Here is a 25,364-nt window from a genome sequence, read left to right as displayed (position 1 = left end):
CAACAGTGCACCCTGTTGGTACCCTAAACATAGGGACATACCGACATAGGGATGGGCATAGGGACATTGCTGTTCCTTGGAGTGGTTGCACCACTCAAAAATAGTGACATTTTATCATGAACATTAGTGAGCATATGAAGGTAGGTTGAAAAGTGGTGAAGTGGTCATTTAAGGCTCTGTTCCATTCTGGTCAAACGGAGTCAGAGTGCTCATATTCTGCATGTTGGCTCACTGGAAAACACTGCTACACAAGTGGGTCTCAAAGTGGGGTCGAGGGACCCCATGGTTCCTTGACGGCGTTCCAAATGGCCACTTACGGGTGTGTAACTCTGAGAGTGTACAAATTACGGGTCCGTTTGGTTCCATTTGTACACTCGGAGATATGGGGGGGGTCCTTGAAATTCAAAATGTTTGAGAACCACTGCTACACGAAATGCAACACAGCCTTCTTTAGAATCATTGGGAACAGCATTGTGTCTGCTGTGCATGCCATGCATAGTGTGTCATTAGTGGATATGGAGCATTGGACTCCTTTGAGGCCCAATTAAGTGTGTTGTTTGTGCGTGTGTGTGTGTGTCTGTGTGTGTGTGTGTGTGTGTGGCACTAGTAGCTTGTATGCAGTGCGTAGTGTGTACCTGCTCCATATCTTAACACTGAAGTTGTTACTCTCTCTCTGGTAGTGTAGGTAAGAGAAAGTATGTAATTAATGGCTATTGTTTTGCGGTTGACAAAAGAAGCGTCCTGTTGGCTTCCATAGCTGGCGCCCAACTGTTTCTGGGTGCCAGCTATCGGACCAGAGTACACTAATGTAATGGAGCATAGCAATTTAATATATTGCATAGTATTTGGCTTTTTTTTGTTTTTTTTCATCGACCTTGGACTCTACTGAATTGTAGTTGCTCTGGTGATGGGCGTTCAAAGCTAGTAGTTCTGGTGATGGGCATTCAAAGCTAACCATTGTTGTCTATATGCAACAAAAGCAGATATACAAGCTCTTATATTATATATTATATTATATTATATTGGGGGTCTCCCTGGCACAAACTTATTTCAGTTGGGGGTCCGCAGCCAAATGGATATCATTGTGGGGGTCCTTGGCATAAAACTTCTCGGGTCTTAATGCGTTAATGTAATACCGGTACATTATTAAGTAAATCATACTTTTATAACTCAGGCTTTAGGGAGATTTTGCCTAGGCTAGCCTGTCGGTGTTTGCGACTAGCATCCTGGCCTTCCATATTTCTTATTAATGCTGCTTTCTCCCCACCTGCTTGTGGATGCATACTGTAGATGATATTGACATGATCTTTTAATGCATAATAGATAACACCCATCTCGGTGTAGAAAGAGTTTTAATTACAGTTTCAGATGGCCCTCTTCTCCATCGTTTTTGGATAATATTTTGGCTGGGCTGACTGGTTGGCGTTGGCCTGTCAAATAGTTTCTTCATAAAAGTTTGAGCGTAGCACAGTCAGTGGTAGAAATGGCACCCAACCTAGACAGAAAACATGCATTTCCCTTGGGGATTCCAGGAACTACGTTTCATGTCATAAAATATTTAATGCCAGAGAAGATGCTGTAAATCTCATGGAAAACGGTTTGCATACATCCGAACAGCACAGGGCCTAGTCTACACAAGACTGCTTTCCTGACAGAAAAGTGAAAAATGGCTCCCAGACATCCCGGTATGAGGGAGAGGAAAAAACGGGAGTCCCGGCCAAGAACGTTGTCTGCTGGGACAAACGGCTCGCCTTGGCCGCGGGTCTAATCCATTTGGAGAAGCGTTTATTGTACCTGAGCCACCGTTTGAGGAAGTCCAGGCCGTGTGTGTGTTTTGTCTGCTGCGATGAAAGAGAGAGGATGTTCCAGAGAGCAGAAGAGGAGCCAGACAGACATGGGGCTGACGGGATGTGCGGCCAAAATCCCACCTTCTGTCTTAACCCATTCTGACCTGAGATCAGATTCTAAAAGTGTCTTCTACATCCTGACGGTTTTCTGAAAAAAGCTATGTTTCAATGTCAGTCGTTCTTCTACAAGCTCGTAGCGCGCCACCGAGTGGCGCGCTACGAGCTTGTAGATCTGCTATTTTCTCAATGGCTAAATTATAACATGTTTAAAACACAAAGGGGTCCCGCCCAAACTGGGTTAAGCAGCTGGCAACATCTCAATCACGCCTGATTTATATACTTAGCTACGGTGTCGAGCACCGAAAATAGCCGATCTCCAAGCTCACAACGTGTCACTGCACAACACGCTGTGAGCTTGTAGGTCGGCTATTTTCTGTTCGAGACATGATGCAACGAGTACCGAGTCAGGCTTCAACTGTTCCACTGGATCACAGAGACGCAATGCGAGTGGAGTTGTTTGGTAGTTGCTGCAAAAGGGGAGTTGGATGCTTAATAACTCTTTGCTATGGCCTGCCTGTTCAGCTGTGAGAGTGAGAGTGCGTGGGTGGCTGGAAGAAGGAAATGAAAGCTCTGAGAGGGAGAGTACTTCACTAATGAGGACTTATGAGGAGTGGTTGCTTAGCACCTCAATCTGCAGGTACTTCTCAGCTTCTGAGTTTGAAGCTGATGATGCTATAGATTTCTTTATTTTATTTTTTAGATCAGATGGTGAATATTATACCCGGAGGCCACAGTCAGGCATGTGTGACTGTTCTGGGAAATGAATACCGTACTCAGATGGTTCGGCTGATAGGGTTCAGAGTTTGAATGTTTCATCCTGTGCAGTTGGTGTTATGCTTATGGCATAGTCATGTCCCAAAACATAGTCATGTCCCAGAACATAGTCATGTCCCGGAACATTCTCAGCATTACCAGGTCATAGTCATGTCCCAGAACATTCTCAGCATTACCAGGTCATAGTCATGTCCCAGAACATTCTCAGCATTACCAGGTCATAGTCATGTCCCAGAACATTCTCAGCATTACCAGGTCATAGTCATGTCCCAGAACATTCTCAGCATTACCAGGTCAGTCATGTCCCAGAACATAGTCATGTCCCAGAACTTAGTCATGTCCCGGAACATTCTCAGCATTACCAGGTCATAGTCATGTCCCAGAACATAGTCATGTCCCAGAACATAGTCATGTCCCAGAACATAGTCATGTCCCGGAACATTCTCAGCATTACCAGGTCATAGTCATGTCCCAGAACATAGTCATGTCCCAGAACATAGTCATGTCCCAGAACATAGTCATGTCCCGGAACATTCTCAGCATTACCAGGTCATAGTCATGTCCCAGAACATAGTCATGTCCCAGAACATAGTCATGTCCCAGAACATAGTCATGTCCCGGAACATTCTCAGCATTACCAGGTCATAGTCATGTCCCAGAACATAGTCATGTCCCAGAACATAGTCATGTCCCAGAACATAGTCATGTCCCGGAACATTCTCAGCATTACCAGGTCTTCTGCCAGCTGATTTGTTTTTAATAAAGGGTGCATCAGTTAATCTAATGTGTTCACACGGGCCGCTGCAACGACGCATAATTCCATTTTAATGTTTAATGGTAATTAAAATAAATAAATTAAATTAACACTTGCAGCACTATTCTAATACATTTTCCTGTGAGGTCTGTTGGCAAGGAGCTGGAGGTTCCCAGTTCAATCCCCTCCTATCAGCCCCACCATGTGTCCTTGAGCAGGACACTGAACCCGCTCGCTGCACCCTGCCATACAGTATATGCCAGACAGGAATATAAATGTTAAGCGTGTGTGATTGTATTTTCTGTGCGCTGCACGTTCTCAGCGAGTGGATTCCTTCCTCGAAGACCCACAGTGCGACGGCACAAGTTGTATGAATTATTCATCTGGGAGGCACGTGCCGGTGAATTAAAGGTAAAGTGATCGCGGCCCGGCGGCATTGCCCCGCTCTGCTCTGCTCGGCAGCACTGCATTTTTAAAGTGTGGCCCGTTGGCGCACTCAAATGTCAACCTGTTAATATTACCCCCCCTCCCTCACCTCATCTAAACCTGCTACTCTGCTCCCTCTGACCGGATAAAGGTCTTGGCGGGGAAATTTGATCCGGGGACTTTGAATAATTCAAGCTATTGGTTTTTTGGGGACTCGGGTTTTTCTTCCCCAGCGTCTCAGACCTCAGAGTGTTTGATATTCCTGGTCCGATGTGGTCAGACTCAGAACTGTAGCGGGTGCAGCCCAGTGTGTGTCGGGCCGTCACCATCATGGCATTTTAGATGACGGTTAATTGCTGCTCAAATAACTTTGATTAAGAATTTAATTGCGTTTTTTCTGTCATTGAACATTTGGAACATTATGAATTGGAATTACATTTCTGTTTGGCTTCGAGCTTGTGGATCTGCTATACTTGTGCCGCTCTATAGTATACGGTCAAGTAGGGTATCATTTTAGAAGAAATACGAAAAGTTAAAATCCGGGGGGTTTCCCGCTCCGACAGCACCGCCCGATATGCTAGAATATATTTCCCATCCTTGACAGTAAATGACTCTTCATGTGACCACCGCGCTCTGACTGTAGGTGGCGCTACCCGTTCAAAACATATAAAAAATAACGGTAGTGGGTCGCACACACCAAGACCTATTTATTGCATTTTTGAACAGGGACAAACGTTTGGGCTATCCAGCCTTATCATCAGTGATGAAGGCTGGATAGCCCAAACGTTCGTCCATCCTTGCCAGTCACACATGGGACGCCGTCTAGGACGGTGCCCTTGTCTTGTGAGCAATGATTCAATGCTATTGACGAACAGTTAATTACGCTCTTCAAGAGCCTTTTTAAGACGCCATTGTCTTTCTAATGGTTTGGGACAGCGTCGGCAATAAAAAAGCCTTTTCCCCTGCAGCAGAACTATCTGTGCCGGGGCCGGACAGGAGGACGTTACTCATCACTAGTTCATTACTTGGCGACTGTATTCAGCTGTGTTCAGTGTGTTGGTGATGCTGTAGGTAGGGTCAGGGGGAGGAGGTCATCTCCTTGTGCCCAGATGAGGTCAGCTGTGTTCAGTGTGTTGGTGCTGTAGGTAGGGTCAGGGGGAGGAGGTCATCTCCTTGTGCCCAGATGAGGTCAGCTGTGTTCAGTGTGTTGATGCTGTAGGTAGGGTCAGGGGGAGGAGGTCATCTCCTTGTGCCCAGATGAGGTCAGCTGTGTTCAGTGTGTTGGTGCTGTAGGTAGGGTCAGGGGGAGGAGGTCATCTCCTTGTGCCTAGATGAGGTCAGCTGTGTTCAGTGTGTTGATGCTGTAGGTAGGGTCAGGGGGAGGAGGTCATCTCCTTGTGTCCAGATGAGGTCAGCTGTGTTCAGTGTGTTGATGATGCTGTAGGTAGGGTCAGGGGGAGGAGGTCATCTCCTTGTGCCCAGATGAGGTCAGCTGTGTTCATTGTGTTGATGCTGTAGGTAGGGTCAGGGGGAGGAGGTCATCTCCTTGTGCCCAGATGAGGTCAGCTGTGTTCAGTGTGTTGATGCTGTAGGTAGGGTCAGGGGGAGGAGGTCATCTCCTTGTGCCCAGATGAGGTCAGCTGTGTTCAGTGTGTTGATGCTGTAGGTAGGGTCAGGGAGAGGAGGTCATCTCCTTGTGCCCAGATGAGGTCAGCTGTGTTCAGTGTGTTGAGGATGCTGTAGGTAGGGTCAGGGGGAGGAGGTAATCTCCTTGTGCCCAGATGAGGTCAGCTGTGTTCAGTGTGTTGAGGATGCTGTAGGTAGGGTCAGGGGGAGGAGGTCATCTCCTTGTGTCCAGATGAGGTCAGCTGTGTTCAGTGTGTTGATGCTGTAGGTAGGGTCAGGGGGAGGAGGTCATCTCCTTGTGCGCAGATGAGGTCAGCTGTGTTCAGTGTGTTGATGCTGTAGGTAGGGTCAGGGGGAGGAGGTAATCTCCTTGTGCCCAGATGAGGTCAGCTGTGTTCAGTCAGTGTGATGCTGTAGGTAGGGTCAGGGGGAGGAGGTCATCTCCTTGTGCCCAGATGAGGTCAGCTGTGTTCAGTCAGTGTGATGCTGTAGGTAGGGTCAGGGGGAGGAGGTCATCTCCTTGTGTCCAGATGAGGTCAGCTGTGTTCAGTGTGTTGATGCTGTAGGTAGGGTCAGGGGGAGGAGGTCATCTCCTTGTGCCCAGATGAGGTTGACCTTCCTGGCCTGGAGTCTAGCCCAGCGAGGCTGTGGTTGTAGGACAGGGACCTGGTCAACGATATGCTACATGGATTATCATTTTATGTTGTGATGATTATTATTTGATTATTTGACGCCCGTCATTGTCAGCAAGGTCTATATTTCAGTAATGGGCTTTGTATATTTAACTTGTTATTCATATGACTCACCGTATAGTCATAATGCTGTTCAGCGGTTTTTGTTTGCAAAGGCTAAAAGGCAAACGAATACCGGAAATGAAATGTTTCAGTGCTCTTTACTTACTTTATTTGGTTATTTGGACGGGACGCTGCATGTTAACCCATTCTGAATAGGAACCCCCTTTTGGTGTTTTAACTAAGCATTATGTTATACTTTAGCTATTTAAAACCGAGTGGCGCGCTACGAAAATGCGGCACAAATAGTTTGAATATATATTTTTTCAGAAGACATTTTGTAATTTTGACGTCAGACTACTGTACTGTACTGAAATGAACGGCAAAATACATTTTGTTAACTGCACTTGCGCTATGCCAATTTATCTGAAACTATTTTCTCTTTCATTAAAGTTTTATTTATTTTCGAAATTACACTGAGTAATCGGCGTAATCAGGAGGGGGAGGGAGAGGGGGAGGTGTAGAGGGAGAGGGGGAGAAGGAGGGAGAGAGAGAGGGGGGAGAGGGAGGGAGAGAGAGAGAGGGGGGAGAGAGAGGGGGAGAAGGAGGGAGAGAGAGAGAGGGGGGAGAGAGAGGGGGAGAAGGAGGGAGAGAGAGAGAGAGAGAGAGGGAGGAGAAGCTTGATTCTCTTTTAATAAATCTCATATTCCCGCCTGGGAATAAAACAAACCCACAGACACCACACATCGCTGTCCCTCCGGCGTTACACCAGGTGTAACCCACAGACGCCACACATCGCCCTCCCTCCGGCGTTACACCAGGTGTGACCCACAGACGCCACACATCGCCGTCCCTCCGGCGTTACACCAGGTGTGACCCACAGACACCACACATCGCTGTCCTTCCGGCGTTACACCAGGTGTAACCCACAGACGCCACACATCGCTGTCCCTCCGGCGTTACACCAGGTGTATCATCAGGTGTATGACTGAGGTCTGCATGCTTGTGCACGTTCCACTTCCCCAGCAGAGCCGACTCGCCCTCCTCTCTCTCTCTCTCTCACCAGGGGAAGGAGAGGGAAAAGAAGGTTCATGCAGAGTGAAGGATACTTTCCAGGCTGCATGTGTGCCACAGAACTCTCCTCTGCTGAGCCCACTGCTGTCACGTCCCACAAAGGGGGTTTTAAGTGGGAAAAGAGGGGGGGTGGTAAACAAAAAAAGGAAAAAAAAAAGGAATGCCCGGGAAGCACAGGCAAGCTTCTCAGAAGTTCTGAGATTTAGCCATCCTCCTCCGTGTCACTCCCTTAATCAGTCCCCCAGCTCTCTCACCCACTCATCCCCTGTAAATAATTCAGAGCCTCCTTCCAGCCTGCAGTATAGTGAGAGAATGGGGAGCGCACACACACACACACACACACACACACACACACACACACACACACACACACACACACACACAGATAATAGAGCTGCTGAATGATGCACATTTCTAAAGTCCCCGTCGCTTTAAGCGGTCTCGAATGCGGTGCTGCTGCTGGAGTCATGCTGTACTGTACTGTACCGTACGGTCAGCTTCCATTCTCCGTTCAGAAGGAAAGGCCTTGCCTCGTGGCCAACCGAGTTGCGGAACTTGTAAGAGGTTTCTTTCCATCTACTGAATTAGCACGGCATGATGAACCATGCGGGTAATCTCTGGAGGGAGAGACCAGAAAAGGGGAAGCGAAGCATGTTCTACTGTAGCCACTTAACCCATTTTGGGTGGGAACCCCTTTTGATGTTGGCATTATGTTATGCTTTAGCTTTTTAAAAATAGCAGATCTACAAGCTCATAGCGCGCCACCAAGTGGCGCGCTACGAGATTGTAGGTCTGCTATTTTTGAAAAATCTAAGAACGACTGACATAAAAACATAGCTTTTTCAGAAAACTGTCATTTTCAAACAGACATTTTTAGAATCTGATCTCAGGTCAAAATGGGTTAAACTCATGCTTAGTTGACTGGGGAGGGGACTCCCAGGACTGTAACACCAAATCCCCTTAGACCATTAAGGTTCTCATAGTGGGGTGAAAATAGCAGATCTGCAAGCTCACAATGTGTCACCGCGATGCGTAGTTGCGAGTCTGTAGATCCGAGTTGGTTTGTTGTGTTCCCCAGAATAGGGCCGGCTGGGCCCGCTGCTATAGGGTTCATGTGGTGAAGGGAACCATCAAACGTTCTGTGGCCTTCCTCCTCCCCGAGCTACTGAAGCCAATCCACCCAAAACATCACTCAGGGAATAACCGCTGATCATCTGCACCTGGAGAGAACGCTTTCATCATACCGAAATGAACGGAGGCGATATATCAAAGTGTCTTAATTGTCGCTTGTATTTTCGAGAGGCAGCTTTGGGAACATAAACAATATGACACATGGCTGGTAAAGATGGTGGTGATGGCGTGACTCCCATGGCGCTGCTGTTGTTACCGCCCTGAACGTCAGCGCTACTGCTCCAGTCTCTACAGTGCTGCTGTTACCGCCCTGGATGTCAGCGCTACTGCTCCAGTCTCTACAGTGCTGGGTTCAGTACAGTTCAGTTATATTTTCGGATTGTTGGACCTAAAACATTAAAAAAAAGAAATTGTGTCATACATTTCAGAAATTCACATGCTGTGTTAGTGCAGCATTGTCCTGAAGTGCCCGAAACAAATATATCACTTTAACCACATGAATGAATGAACCCCAGTATCCATGATTGTGGGCATCTCATAATAGGCGAACAATCGCCGTAAAAAGCAGCTGTACATGCTCACAACGGGTTGGCTATTTTTCTGCGAAGAGATTTGGTATAGAGGGAAACACTGAATAGACCAACTTAAGTGTTGGACCCCAGGAGGAGGTGGGGGGGACTCTGGTCAACAAAGTATAGGGTTTAAAGTGGTTAATATTCATAGTCCAAAAGTTACCTATATCACCATATCTTCCAGTTTTCTCTAAACTCTTTCTATAAATAGTGTGCCTCGTTGTACAGTAGCCTCTTTCTTTATTATAACCAGACTTCTGAATAGCATCGCCTCAAAGGGAAGACGCAAATCAATATGAGTGGAAGAGTGAGATGGGGAAGGATTTGGGTAAAATGATACAGCCTATCCTTGTGTGTGTTGGAACGTACACATCTTTTCAATATCTAGATATTACATTTTTCATGTCATTCATCGCATATTGCTATTGGAGAATTAGATTTGTTGCCCTGGCGTTACCTGGGAGACGGTAGTGTCTGTCAATCCCCTTAAGGCTGATTTATACTTAGTTGCACGTCTGTGTCCCGCATGGGAAAATAGAAGATCTACAAGCTCAGAGCGTGTCACGTGCACATTCTGAGATTTGATATGGCAATATACCATGACCACGAGGGAGTGACTTATTTGTTTTTGAGGAGCGCTAGCCCCTCCTATGCCCAGCTTTGTGTGTACCCCATAGCGATGATTTGATAATAATTTGAAAAAATAAAGTGAGGACACAAATTGTGATTGGCCGGAATGAGATGATATATGATGATCAGACCGCCCCTCGCTTTTTAAAATATACAATGAGTAGTTCTAGCCAAGCACTTTGAGTTGTCAAAATAGCCAGTGCTTAAACGACAATAAAGCACACCTAGCATTGCACATGAAAAATAACTCATCACAAAAATTAGTACTTAACCACTGATTAGAAATTTAGCCTAATGTTAGCCTAAGTTGAGTCCCTATAGTTCCCACTTCTCCTTTGGCATCCTCCATCAAAGTAAAACATAAAATACAAGTTCACAGAAATCACTATCTCGTCTGTGTTTGACTCATTTTGATCACGTTGGCTGGCTGAGTCATCACAGATTTTCACTATCTGGTCTGTATTTGTCTCATTGTGATCACGTTGGCTGGCTGAGTCATCAGAGATTTTCACTATCTGGTCTGTATTTGTCTCATTGTGATCACGTTGGCTGGCTCTGAGTCATCACAGATTTTCACTATCTGGTCTGTATTTGTCTCATTGTGATCACGTTGGCTGGCTCTGAGTCATCAAAGATGTTCACTATCTGGTCTGTATTTGTCTCATTGTGAATTGTGATCACGTTGGCTGGCTCTGAGTCATCAAAGATGTTCACTATCTGGTCTGTATTTGTCTCATTGTGATCACGTTGGCTGGCTCTGAGTCATCAAAGATGTTCACTATCTGGTCTGTATTTGTCTCATTGTGATCACGTTGGCTGGCTCTGAGTCATCAAAGATGTTCACTATCTGGTCTGTATTTGTCTCATTGTGATCACGTTGGCTGGCTCTGAGTCATCAGAGGTTTTCACGAGCCATTCTGCAGCTCCGCCTGCTCCCTAGTTAAACCTCCACGGTCTCTTAGAGATCCAAGTACACCTTAAATTTCACCTTGACCTCCAGTTGGCACTTAGCAGCCTAATGGTTATTCCTCAGCCGCAGAGTGAAGAAAGGAGCTCTAGCATAGCCGTGGCATTAGGGCCATTTACTCTTATACCATATCTGTCAAAGTGGTGATTTGACCAAAATAAATATATATATAAAAAATGGAAGCCTTTGTTCAAGCTCGTAGCGTGGCACAGTGACATGCTGTGAGCTTGTACTAGATCTGCTGTTTAAAAAAGAAAAAGCTAACACATATGGAGAAATGGTTGAAATGATTGTGATAATGATTGTGACCTTTTCTGGGGACCCCCTGGGTGTCCCCGCCGGACCCCACTATGAGAACCAAGGTTCTGAATGAGTTCTGCTTCCCTCAGTGAGAGGGGGAGAGAGAACAGGGAGGTACAGGTTCGACACCGACCTCACCTGAACCTGTCGGGGTCCATTAACATTATGACCACTATGGTCCACTAACCACTAACTAACACTCAGGCCTCGGCAGCCTTGACTAGAGCTATTAATAACTATCGACATGGGCTACAGAGCCTCCTTCACTGTAATTGCTTCAATTACCTTAGCCTCAATCGATAAACATCTCTTGCTTGTCGCGTATATTGCATGCCAAATTAGCCCTGAAATCCAGATGAGAGAAACTCACATGTTTGGCGGAGGGAGGAGGAGGCATTGTTTTGAGGAAGTTCGTCGAACACAAACCTTTTTTCCCTCAAAGTCATTCATGCTTCGGAAGCCCAGTTGAAAACAGGAAATCCCCGACGCGTTGGTCCCGTACCCGCCTTGTCCTTGTCGTAAAGCGGCGAGGCAGGAAACTGTAACTTCACTCTGCCCTCTCATTTGCTTCTCCCATCCTGTCCACGCAACACGGAGAGGATGCTCACAAATTGAGTGAGCACATAAAGTCAAAGTCGTACGATTTGTCACACACGCTTTGGTTAACGACGTGAAATTTGTTCTCCGCATTTGACCCGTCTCTTCTTGGAGCGGTGAGCTGCAGCCGTGCCGCACTCGGAAATCATTTTGATTAGTTGATTTGACTCTCTCTGTGCTGCAACACTGAAGGGCTAAATGCCTATTCGTTGTCCAGTTTTCGGTGAAGAGGTGACCACCGTTTGGTTAGTAAAAACAGAGAGATGTGTTTGTGTGAGCGGTGACCACCGTTTGGTTAGTAAAAACAGAGAGATGTTTGTGTGAGCGGTGACCACCGTTTGGTTAGTAAAAACAGAGAGATGTGTTTGTGTGAGCGGTGACCACCGTTTGGTTAGTAAAAACAGAGAGATGTGTTTGTGTGAGCGGTGACCACCGTTTGGTTAGTAAAAACAGAGATGTGTTTGTGTGAGCGGTGACCACCGTTTGGTTAGTAAAAACAGAGAGATGTGTTTGTGTGAGCGGTGACCACCGTTTGGTTAGTAAAAACAGAGATGTGTTTGTGTGAGCGGTGACCACTGTTTGGTTAGTAAAAACAGAGAGATGTTTGTGTGAGCGGTGACCACCGTTTGGTTAGTAAAAACAGAGATGTGTTTGTGTGAGCGGTGACCACCGTTTGGTTAGTAAAAACAGAGATGTGTTTGTGTGAGCGGTGACCACCGTTTGGTTAGTAAAAACAGAGAGATGTGTTTGTGTGAGCGGTGACCACCGTTTGGTTAGTAAAAACAGAGAGATGTTTGTGTGAGCGGTGACCACCGTTTGGTTAGTAAAAACAGAGATGTTTGTGTGAGCGGTGACCACCGTTTGGTTAGTAAAAACAGAGATGTGTTTGTGTGAGCGGTGACCACCGTTTGGTTAGTAAAAACAGAGAGATGTGTTTGTGTGAGCGGTGACCACCGTTTGGTTAGTAAAAACAGAGAGATGTGTTTGTGTGAGCGGTAACCACCGTTTGGTTAGTAAAAACAGAGATGTTTGTGTGAGCGGTGACCACTGCGGCATGACGTCATGTTGTAGTTTTCGATGGTTACCTCTACACCGAAAACTAGACTATGAATAGGCCTTATTAACACTCAACCCAGGCCGATTCTAGTACCAAATGCCTTCTAAAACCAGTAGTTCTTTCAAGGTTTTTCCAGAAATGTTCAAAAATGGCAGAATCTACAAGCTCGCAGTGCGGCACAAAGTGTCACACGCCGTGAGTTTGTATGTCTGCTATTTTCCAACTCCGAAATTCTAAAATTACATCAATGTTTTCCCGGTTTTAATGAATTAAGGGAGTAGTTATTTTCTATCAATGACACACACACCCCCCCCCCCACAATGAAGCCTTGAATTCATGGATACGTTTATATTTTTTGTCACATTCCTAAGCCAATAATAATGTGATGCCCGGCGGAGTTTCCTACAGTATATGGGGTGTGCGTGTAATGAAATGTAAACACATGAACCCCAACCCAGCGTCCCTCTTCTGGAGGGCAAAACATTCTGCAAAAATAGCTCTGCGATAAATACTAACTGGACCAATTATAGAGCCTGGGGGCGACTCAGGTCAACCAAGTGCTGTATAATAATATATAGGGTTTAACCCATTCTGACCTGAGATCAGATTCATACGAGGTTTCCACTGGACACACACTGGTCTGATGAACCCATTCTGACCTGAGATCAGATTCTAAAAATGTCAGTCGTTCTTCGAATTTTTCAAAAATAGCAGACCTACAAGCTCGTATCGCGCCACTCGGTGGCGCGATATGAGCTTGTAGATCTGCTATTTTTCAATAGCTAAAGCATAACATGATGCTAACACCAAAACGGGTTCCCGGTCAGAATGGGTTAACTAGGGTTAACTTGACTTTGCATGTCTTAAGCCTAAGCTTTGACTAAAAATACATCAAAAGCACAATAGATTCAAACACGACGAGTCGTTTTTGCTCCTTTTTTCTCTGTTAATCCCAAGCTTAACTAAGAGGCCTTTCCTGTCTTGGGTTGTAGCAGGGCATGAGGTTTTAGTCTTTGTCCACTAGAGTGCAGCGTTGCAAGGGAAAATACTAGCATTGCCTGGCAACTTGGCAAGCCATACATTGATTGAGCCGGTGGCATTTGATAGGATTTTTTGCTAAATGATCAGTGATTCAGAAAATTAAGTAACTCATTCTCGGGGTTGTCCCAAGTTCCTTGAAGCAAGTCAAAGAATGTGAGCTGCATCACCCAGATCATGGCCGTCGGGTATCCAAACAATGACAGTGAATATGGAGCAGCCACACACACACTGGTGTGATCCTATGCAAAAATGCATTACAGTATGTAAAATGTTACGAAAGCCAATCATTGGCTTTCGTATCATTTTACATAATGCATTTTTGGTGCAGGGGGGTGCCCGCACTTTTTTGACTTGAGAGCTACTTTAAAAATGACCAGCAAAACAAGATCTACCCACCAAAAGATTACCCCATTGCTGAAAATAGTTAAAAAATGTACCTGAAGGGGCTTTTGAATAGCAGTGCTGGCGTTACATATAAGACAAACCCACTCGGAATGAGATATAGAGGGGGGGGGGGATTGTAATTTGTACTGTTTTGTTTTGTATAACTTATGTAATGGTTGTGCGCAACACTCTTGAAAACAAAGTATTTCATTGTGGGTTTGAGCCGACAGGACCTATTTGATGTCTGTCAATCAACCATAATTCAAGCGACAGATTCCTTTAGTTTTTTCCTTTTTTTAATTATTTTTTAGGGCCATGTCATCATGTGATCTACTGGGCACCCCTGGCCGGTAATCAAGTTGAATCAGCCTAGTCATGCAAATTGCAATATGCAAATGCATCAGCCAGGAGTACGTACAGTATGTGGTCCTGGTTCTGTGTAAGTGTTTGTCCTGGTCTCTCTCTCGACGAGTCCAGTGATTGGCTGGCTGATTGACTTGTCCAATCAGAGTAAGCCTTGTTTAATGATCCCATGCTGCTCTAGCCTCTATCCTTGTGCGTTTATATAGCGCCTTTATCCAAGGCGCTTTTGCAGAGATAGTGCATTACATTCACTCATTTACACACGGATGCCCAAGGAAAACATGCAAGGCACCAACCTGCACATCGGGAGAAATTCGGGGGTTCAGAGTTCTTGCTCAAGGACACTTCGACACTAACTCGGTGGGAGCCCGGGTTTGAACCGGGAACCTTGCGGTTCCCATCCGGTCACTCTACCCCTGAGCCACTGCCTTTTGTACCTGGCACCTGCCATGTTAAATGTTGCATTTATTATATAGCGCCATTCTCCAAAGCGCTTTACAACGTGCATTACACTCACCCATTCGTTCACACCCAGATAGATGGAGAGATGCAAAGGCACCGATCTGCTCATTAGCCATGCCTCTTCACATGTGTACAGTAGATGGCATTTTATCAAGACATAGCACTATATAGTATATATGCATAATTCAATATATACAGTAGATATTCCACTGTTAGGTTCTTAGCATACGTATGCGATTCATGATGACTATTTTTTATTTATTTGATGCATTACCAAACCATGTCTTTTGTTTGCTTACTGTAAATCGCTCTGGATTAACTAATTTAGACCCGACGTCGAAATATAAAAAAAACGTTCTATATATATTCTGAAAGAATATATATTCAAAGATTTGTGCCGCTATTTAAGATTTTTCAAAAATAGCAGACCTACAAGCTATGAGCTTGTAGATCTGCTATTTTTCAATAGCTAAAGTATGACTTAATGCTTAGTTAAAACACCAAAATGGGTTAAAAGTGTATGCTAAATGCCTACATTGTAATGTGCAGGCTGTCTAATCATCATGGACTGAATGGTGGCTGGAACTTGGGTTAGGCTGGTTGGCTAAAGGAAGGATGCAGGTTTGGGAAAGAATCTATTCTGGTCTACAATCGTTGACAATCGTAACGGATTAGTCTTACAAACATGCGAGTTCCACAGACACTGAAAAGGCCCTATGCCTATAGTCGTGTTCAAAGTGAAACTCAGAGCCTTCTTGCTGTGAGACAATGCTGCTATCAGTGTCACTGTGCCACCCAAGAGGAAGCTAGATAATTGCAAACCATTGTTTTGTGTGTTTGCTGTGCTTATGCCTGATTGCACAGCATACATATACTGTATACCAGTGGTGTTCTCAAAGTGGGCTCCCCAGAAATTACAATCGATTCACCACTTTAACCCTGTATACTTTGGGCATTTGAAAGTAGCCAATCAAACAAGCTCACAATGCGTTGTGAGCTTGTAGAATGTAGATAGATCTGCTATATATGGATTATTAATTATTATATATTTTGTTATAAGTTTGAGAACCGCTGATATATAGTGGTATACAGTGAGGATCTTAAAAGCTGGAGTTGTGTAATCTCTGAGACAGGTCTTTCTCAGTATGGTGCTCTGATGCCACCTATCAGGAGAGATGAGAAGACAAGCTGCTTGTATTACAAGCACTAGGCCCTGGTCCAGTGTGACACTGACAACAACAGTACTGCTTGTATTACAAGCACTAGGCCCTGGTCCAGTGTGACAACAGTACTGCTTGTATTGCAGCACTAGGCCCTGGTCCAGTGTAACAACAGTACTGCTTGCATTGCAGCACTGGGCCCTGGTCCAGTGTGACAACAGTACTGCTTGTATTGCAGCACTGGGCCCTGGTCCAGTGTAACAACAGTACTGCTTGTATTACAGCACTGGGCCCTGGTCCAGTGTAACAACAGTACTGCTTGTATTGCAGCACTAGGCCCTGGTCCAGTGTGACAACAGTACTGCTTGTATTGCAGCACTAGGCCCTGGTCCAGTGTAACAACAGTACTGCTTGTATTGCAGCACTGGGCCCTGGGCCAGTGTAACAACAGTACTGCTTGTATTGCAGCACTGGGCCCTGGTCCAGTGTAACAACAGTACTGCTTGTATTGCAGCACTAGGCCCTGGTCCAGTGTAACAACAGTACTGCTTGTATTGCAGCACTAGGCCCTGGTCCAGTGTGACAACAGTACAATAACTGTGACATTTTAGCTCCTCATACAGAGAGCCCACTAACTTGGTTTGGGCCTGTAATTATATCAGATATTTTTCCCCCCATCAGGGCCTCGTGGGTTTTGCTTTTAAAATAGCCAGTTGAGAATGGATGCACTGCACACTGCACACGTCTAATGGATGTTTGCTCAGTGGCACTCCAATATGCAAACGGGACTGACATTGTAAACAGCAGTGAAACGTCAAAGTTTAAAATTGCAATTCTTGGTGCTCCTCGCCCTTTTATTTTATTTTATTAATCTGTTGTTTGTTATCTTGCATTGTGCTTTTATTTTATACCTTTCTAGTTTGTTTGTAGTTTTTGTATTAAATATAAAATAAAACATCAAAAGCAACATCAAAATCATGTGGATCTCGGGATCTTGGCTCCAGTACTGTGTACCTTGATGGACAAAAGTTGGGCCACATTGGCTGCACATTTGGCAATTCTGATGTCAACAAACAAGTCAATTGATTGCTGCCCAAAGGATTTCCCGGGCTCTACTCACAAGGAGTATGTGCCTCCAGGCACCCTGTTGTTTTCATTTTCCTTGCTGTTGCACAAAGCCCATGCTGTCCCAATCTTTTGACATTTTAACCAAAATCAAATGTTGTGAGTGCTGTTTATCTCTGCAGGAAAGAACCCAGGTGCGGCGGCTGTGACAGCCTTGTTAAACAAAGTTAAGGCATTGCATTATTGGCCTTTCAGTTCAGTTTGCCGAGCGCTTATCTGCATGTTTAAAGGCCAGGGTCACGGTGTTGGTTGTTGGAAAATGGTAATGGCTCAGGTGGCTTATGTACAGTTTGCTTCGTTCTCAGTATGTGAGGTATCTCAGTGGGGCCGTACGCACGCAATGGAGTTTAGCGCGTACATAGTTCCACATTCTTCAGGTCGGGTACTATTCGAACTGTGGCTGTGTAATCTAAGGTTGTGGCTTTCTGCAAAGTCATTTCCCTGAGACGCACTTATTTGAGATATCAGAATATCCCCCATAAGTTTTGGCCCACACTGGCGGGATAATATCAACATACAGTAGTGATTAATGCTGAATTTACATGTAGAGCAATAATATGCATAATGTATTTGGTATTGCCCTATACCTCCACAGTCCCCACTGCACAGAATGTGATTGGTTTTTACGAATTAGTTACGCTGGGGAGGTAAAACATTGACCAATTTAATTATGTTTAAGTTTGTTTCCTTCTAATCTCTCTCTCTCTCTCTCTCTCTCTCTCTCTCTCTCTCTCCCTCCCTCCTCCGTCTGCTTCTTACCAGCAACCTATTAAATTTCCAATCCATCACAACAAGCTGTGTTCCTCCACACCCATCAGATTAGCTCTACAGTAGCTAGCTATGTTTTTTCCAGAAGGGGTGAGAGGGGAGGGGGTCATTGTCACCTGCACACAGGGCTTCCAGCTCTTGGCTCCTGCTGGCTCTTTGTACTGAAGGGAAAAGGCCTGTCTTTTGTCTGCGTGTCTTTGACGCACAATGGCACAGTAATTGTGTAGCGTTGGAAGGCGAGTACATTCCTGATAGTCGGAGACTGATAACTTGGTTTGTGTCTGGGCACAAACAATGGATGGCTGTTGGAAATGGCTCTCTTCTGGTCAAAACATATATATTTTTGTTTTGAATGGCTGCCAATGATCTTTCTTATCTTCTTTTTTTTTTTTACTTTAAGGGGTTTGATCCCACATGTGGAGTTTATACAATGATCACCTGTTACTCTAGTGGAAAAAGTGGCATCAAATTCAACTCTAAATATTTTAGAGATTTGATTATTGTGTATCAGTAACATCTGGTATTCTGAGCCCTCTATACGGACAGACTGTCAGTTTGAGTATGCCCGTACTTGAATGCGTAACCCTGATAAAGGTTTCTTCAAACAACTTGCCAAATCCATAAAAAGTGGTCCAGTCCACATCAAAGTTTATATGCATATCTTCATCCATTGAACAGGACAGCCTTGTAACGTTGTTTTGGATCGGTGCCTGGGAATCTGATCAAAATAAATCACAATATTCACTTTGGATGTGATTTTCTCTTACTTTATTTTCGTTATGTTTTGTGAAGGACTAAAGCTTGGACTTTTAACCACATAGTTGACCAGGGTTAACCCATTTTGGGCGGGTGTTAGCATTATGTTATGCTTTAGCAATTGAAAAATAGCAGACCTACAAGCTCGTAGCGCGCCACTCGCATGTTTGTAAGACTAATCGGTTGAAAAACGACTGACATAGAAACATAGCTTTTTCAGAAAACTGTCAGGATGTAGAAGACATTTTTAGAATCTGATCTCAGGTCGAAATGGGTTAAACATCACACCAAAAATGTTTTGGGTATTTTCAACAGATCATGGTAATTATTGTACTGCATACACACACACACACACACACACACACACACACACACACACACACACACACACACACACACACACACACCTCCCATTCTCCTACCATAGAGCGAACCCTGGAGCAACCTTTGGGTCCAGATATACACTCCAGTGGATCGATACTGGAGCCCGGGAGCTTACACAGTGTAAAGCAATATTCATAAATAATGAACAAGGCACCCTTTAGTTTCACCCTGACTGTATCTCTGTCCTCTGCACAGGCCAAGAAAAGAACAAAGCAATGAAATTGAGGCTTTGTCTTCCGTAGTGTTTATTCACTCTCTGATTTTAAGATAAAGGGCAAGAGGGGTCAGGCCGCCTCCGTACACCTCTGTGTTTTCAACCAAGCATACACTTTTGGAACAGTCAAAAGTTCAGCCACGCTTTTTTTCAACATTTTTTAAGGTTCAAGAGATTCAAGATTCAAGATTCAATAATTTATTTGCCATGTCAACAAGTTGATAGGAATTTGTCTTGGTTCATACTCAACATATACACAAACAAGAAGGACAGTACAATACAAAAACCAGCAGCATATGAAATTACATTCAGTTTTTTTTTAAGTGCTATATGCATATACTGTACTATTGGTTCAGATGTCTAATGGCTACTGGGTAAGTGCTATCCCTGAAGCGACCTCTCTGCCAAATCGCACCTTCTTCCCCTTCCCCTTTAGTATTTTTCAGAATTGCGTAATTGTCTTTGAGTAGGACATCTCCTGGTTCTGCAGCATATAAAGCCATTTGTCGGCAACGCTCTGTTAGTTTCACAAGGCCGTGTGATGAATCACAGCAGCCAGCGAGGTGTCACCGTTGCTTAGTGGCAGTCCTTTTCACCTGCAAAGTGTCGCAACCACTCACTGGACAGTGGACACGACGCAGGTCGGCCTCGGGCTGTATCCACACTAATGCCTTTTCGTTTTTTTAAAGCAAAGCTTTTTCTACATTTTTACACCCAGCTTTATCCACACACACACATTTACATTTCCACTACAGGCGTGTCTCCGAGTCTACCGACCATGTCGGGATCCACGGAGATTATTTGGGACAAACGGTGCTGAAACGAGTGTGGACAGAGATAGGTTTCAAATGAAAATGTATTAGTATCGACATGGCCTCAGGTGCCCCACAGTCTTTACATCCTACTCCCCCACACTAGCTCCCTTCATGGAACGTGCATGAGATTGCCAAAGGGAAAAATCATGTTGCCCAAATAAAGTCATATGGGGATTGGGTGGTGAGATGCATAATGCTTCCATCTCTCTCTCTCTCTCTCTCTCTCCTCTCTGCATCACTGAGCCCAGCCGGTCGGCTGAATACTGAACAGACTGGACAAGCTCCCCCGGTTGGAAAGGAACACTTGTAGTCATCCCTGCTTGTCTCTGCAAGCATATTCTAATACATTGCTGATGTCGGGCATGAATCGCTTATCTCCACATTGAAACCGTTTGTGTTTCTTTGTAAATGAACGTCCTATTCATCGTGCTATCAGCATCAAAGACAGCAGATCCACAAAACCGCTACTTTTGCCATTTTTTTAACGTGAATCCTGAAAAGGAACAGGTTTGGACTGTATACAGTATGAGGTTCCCCCCTGGACAGACGGTATGCTCATAGTAAGTCCACGTCTAGCCTTTTGATTTATCAAGCAAAACTCTTTGTATGCTAGCCTTGTTTTAAAGTGACACGTGGACTGGATTATGATGGCTGCTTCTTGCACCAAGGCACCGGTCCATTACTCCTAGTGCTGTCGCGTGGCTCAGTCAGTACTTAACACCCCTCCAGAACTCAGTCAGTACTTAACCCATTCTGACCGGGAACCCGTTTTGGTGTTAGCATCATGTTGTGCTTTAGCTATTGAAAAATAGCAGATCTACAAGCTCATAGCGCGCCACCGAGTGGCGCGCTACGAGCTTGTAGTTCTGCTATTTTTGAAAAATCGAAGAACGACTGACATTTTTTAGAATCTGATCTCAGGTCAGAATGGGTTAATCAGACCAGTGTGTGTCCGGTGGAAACCTCGTAATGAATCTGATCTCAGGTCAGAATGGGTTAACACCCCTCCAGAACTCATTGACTTCTCCCTTTTGTTCTCTGTCTGCGGCGCTAGAAAAGGAGGTGACGTCTTGACTGGCAATTTATAACTTTTATTCTTTCCATCCTAATCACGAGCCTGATCGCAGTTTTATCGAGCCGAGTTTCTTGTCCATAAATCCTGACTCTTTGCACGCTAGATTTCCCCCTGATTCGCTCCCCCAAAATCAGCACATCTCCCTCCCTCTCCCCTGCCTCAAGGCCACCTGGCCTCATCAACTCCTGATTGCAGTCTGCTCGCGAGCCGAGTGATTTGTCTCATCATCTGAACAGTCTCCGCAGCACACAGCTCTATCTGACGCTCATCTGGTTAATCGCTTGTGATAAGGTGTGTGTGTGTGTGTGTGTGTGTGTGTGTGTGTGTGTGTGTGTGTCGGGCGATGACAAGACGCCGGGGAGAAAATGAAGGGAGGCGAGGAGGAGGAGAAGAAGAGGAGGAGAGGATGTGCCCGTGTGTTTGAGCACACATTCTGGAAGAGATGTCACGGCGCCGAGACACGGGCACAGCACGGTCTCATTTCACCCATGAGCCTTCAACTTAATCTCTCCTCATTGGTTCAGTTATCGAGCGTGTAATGCAAGTGTACTTATCTCTCTCTCGCTCTCTAGCTCTCTCTCTCTCTCTCTCTCTCTCTCTCTCTCTCTCTCTTCCCCCTCATTTCCAAAGGATCACTTAACCTTCACCTGGCAGAGAGAGAAACTCAATGTCAAACTGTTGCATTGTTCTTATTTCTCATCTGCATGGAGCTGCTGCATTTTACACTTTTGACCATTACCCGCCAGGCCTAATTTCAGCGTCTCGACCCGACCGTCGACAGGTAATTGGTGTCTCATAACGACGCCCCGCTCAGGAGGAGCTTAATTACTGCCCCATCCGTCCCGACCACTCGGCCCCCTCTGTCTCCGGATGTCAATCCCTTGGCTGATCTGGCCAGGAGTTCGCCTAATGTTCTGTCCACAGGCTGCCTCGGTCGACCACGGACTCCTGGGAGCCGGCGAGACGTAAAAGGGCAACTCCATTTATTTTTTTATTGGCAAGTTGGCGGATCACGGGCTAAGTGGTGGCTCGCTGCTGGCGGTTGGAGAGTGAGGGAGGGAGGGAGGGAGGGAGGGAGGAGAGCGGAAGCAGGGGAGAGTAAGTGGAGAGGTTCGTACTGTTGCAGCAGCGGGAGAAGCAGCAGCAGAAGCAGCAGCAGAAGCAGCAGCAGTCGCCGTTGCCGGCAACAGAAACCTCACGAGACACACATCAGTGTGTCAGCCAGCCGGCAGGAGGACGAGGAGTCGAAGAGAGGAAGAACCAAGGCAGTGGGAGACGCACTGGGAGCTGCTGCGGACGCTGCATGCTGAGGACGCTTTAGAAACGGCTGGGAAGTATAGGAGGTGTCCGCTGGCTGGCAGAGAGTTTGAGAAGAGGGGCGGGGGGAGCTAAGAGGCAAGCAGGAAGGGCTTGTGTGTGTGTGTGTGTGTGTGTGTGTGTGTGTGTGTGTGTGTGTGTGTGTGTGTGTGTGTGTCTATGACCAGAGAGAGAGGAGAGCGTGGAGCAGACATAGTGACTGGGAAGGAGCCCGGGGGAAATGGAGCGCGGAGCAGCAGTTCCGGTCGTCCTTAGCGCAGAGTTGGGTTAAACGTGGGACCGCGGAGAAGCCCTTGGACCGTCCGGAAGGCTCTGGGGAGTCAACGGCGCCACAGCCTCTGGACCGGCACCACAGCCTCTGGACCGGCACCACAGCCTCTGGACCGGCACCACAGCCTCTGGACCGGCACCACAGCCTCTGGACCGGCACCACATCCTCTGGACCGGCACCTCAACCTCTGGACCGGCACCACGGCCTCTGGACCGGCACCACAGCCTCTGGACCGGCACCACAGCCTCTGGACCGGCACCACGACCTCTGGACCGGCACCTCTCGGGGCATCAGGTGGAACGCATTAACACCCAACGACGTAACTGCTCCGGACATGCCCTGGAGGTTGGCACTGACCACCAGGAAGAGACCCACTTCGTCTGGCTAGCCTCCCTGTTTGTTTTTGGGGTTTTTTTGGGACTGTCTTCAACCCTCCCCTGGCCCCACCCCCTCCCTCGCCTCTCCTCTCCTCTTCTCGCTCACCTCCTCCTGAAGCTCGCGGAGGCCACTAATGAGCAGGTCAATGTGTGGCTGCGGCTGCAGCTTCATCTCCTCCCTGATGAAGAGGCTGGGCCGCAGCGCCTGCTGCTCAGACCTCCTCTCCTGCAGTCACACCTCGGAGCAGCTGCAGCGTCTGGCCACCGGCTGCCAACCAAAGGTAACCGGCTGTCCCTCAGTGCCCCACCTATACCGTACCACCTCTAATGCCACGCCGTAGTGTATGCTTTGAGGGAGAGCGTGTCAGGACACAGAGAGACGGGGATGGACTGACGTGGAGCGAAGGGACTCGGGTCGGATTAGAACTCGGGTCGGCTGCTAAAATGACTGAGCCTTAATGGTGTGCATGTTGCCAGGTGAGCCTTATTAACCACTTCTCAACCTGACGTCCCTAACTTTGGGCTTTGGGGCTGAAAATGTAGTGAAAATGGAAGATTTACAAGCTTAAATGTAGTTTCTTTCCGCTGTCTGTTTGTACGCCAAGTTATACAGGATTTAAGGGGTTAACAAACGGGTTGAAGGGACGTCCCCCAGAGCACCCAATCAGTGATCACCACCTGTAATGGTTTCCCCTGTACTAATTAAGATGAAAGAACATGGGGTCTGTTGGATGGTATGCCAGGAGGGCTCGTCTCTGACCATGATGTCATTGACAGGCTGGTCTTCACCAGGTCTTCCGTCCACTCCTGTCCCCTCCTGTCTCCATCCACTCCTGTCCCCTCCTGTCTCCATCCACTCCTGTCCCCTCCTGTCTCCATCCACTGTACATTGTCCCCTCCTGTCTCCATCCACTGTACACGACGTGGAGCCTGGCAGTGTAATCTCTGTAGGGACAGTGTTTTAGATGAGCCTATCTGTAATTCTGGCCCTTTTTATGAGCCGACTATCACTCCACGAGTCTCGTGAAATGATTTCACCGTTTCTAACCCTGCAGAGAGCTGCAGGAGAGCAGTATGCGGTAATTGATTCTTTAATGGAAGTAGATGATTTAATGTCTGCCTCGCTGCCTAGAGACAAAACCGGCCTTTCAGCTGGCAGAGTCATTTAAATGGATGCCTTCAGACCAACTGTGGTCCACGCTGATTGGCTGCCCCCTCCGCAAATCGGAGTAAAAGCTTTTTACTAATGGTGCAAAATCAAAGCATAGCATGCTGTGTGTGTGTGTGTGGGGCTCGGTGCCTGGCGTAGCTATTATGATCAGAGATCCCCGACCTGTACTGATGCCTTAGGTCTGGTGACATCTAACCGTTTGGAAATGCTTCAGAGATTGCAAAAATAGTTTTGCATTACCAGTACAAACGCTTTCGGGCAGTCATGGATTAACGTTCTCTGTCACCGATTTCACTCATTTTACTCCATAGAAGTCAGCATGTGTTCTATGAAAGCATGCCACACACCAAGAATAGACGATCTACAAGCACAACATTAAGCTTGTAGACATGGCCTATACTAGTTATTTGAAGTATTTTAAACTAGCTGATCTACAAGTCCACAACGCGAGTTCATGTGAGCTTGTAGATCCGCTAGTTTTTTTTTATTGATTATTTCTTCCGATCGGTTTCATTGATTCGTTTGATGAACTGTTGCAACCATGCATATGGCATAATGCAAACTTCCATCTAGCTAGTTGAGTTCCTCATGTTTCATTGCTGTTCTTAATGGTTAAAAAGGTATATATATTGACTGAGAGCCCTCTTCCTCTCCGGAGTGCGCCTCCTGGCATCCCGCCATCTTCACCCCGTGTGTGTAGAGGATTGATTCCGTGTCCGGGAAGAAGACATATTGCCAGGCAGAAAGTGATATGCTATAGAGGAGAAATATTGTGGTGTTATTGAAACCGTTGGCATGGCAACTATTAAAACGGAAGCCAAAAAGAATAAGCAATGGTCGAGGAGGCATATTGAGCATAAAAGCAAACATTAACCCATTCTGACCGGGAACCCATTTTGGTGTTCGCATCATGTTATGCTTTAGCTATTGAAAAATAGCAGATCTACAAGCTCATAGCGCGCCACCGAGTGGCGCGCTACGAGCTTGTAGGTCTGCTATTTTTTGAAAAATCGAAGAACGACTGACATTTTTAGAATCTGATCTCAGGTCGGAATGGGTTCATCAGACCAGTGTGTTGTCCAGTGGAAACCTCGTATGAATCTGATCTCAGGTCAGAATGGGTTAAATGTCATGG

General features: G+C 46.2%; 1 protein-coding gene across 1 annotated transcript in view; it reads left to right on the top strand.

Moving 5' to 3' along the window:
* LOC308312466 (uncharacterized protein) overlaps positions 1-25,364 on the top strand; it is a gene marked incomplete at its 3' end in the record, with an annotated part of 100,079 nt that overhangs the window by 59,226 nt on the left and 15,489 nt on the right. The gene's annotated exons all lie outside the window — the stretch shown is intronic.

The sequence above is a fragment of the Protomyctophum bolini genome (assembly GCF_963924005.1).
Source record: "Protomyctophum bolini genome assembly, chromosome: 3".
Classification (NCBI taxonomy): Eukaryota; Metazoa; Chordata; class Actinopteri; order Myctophiformes; family Myctophidae; genus Protomyctophum; species Protomyctophum bolini.
Note: the sequence above shows the minus strand (reverse complement) of the source record. Positions and strands in the feature narration are given on the sequence as shown.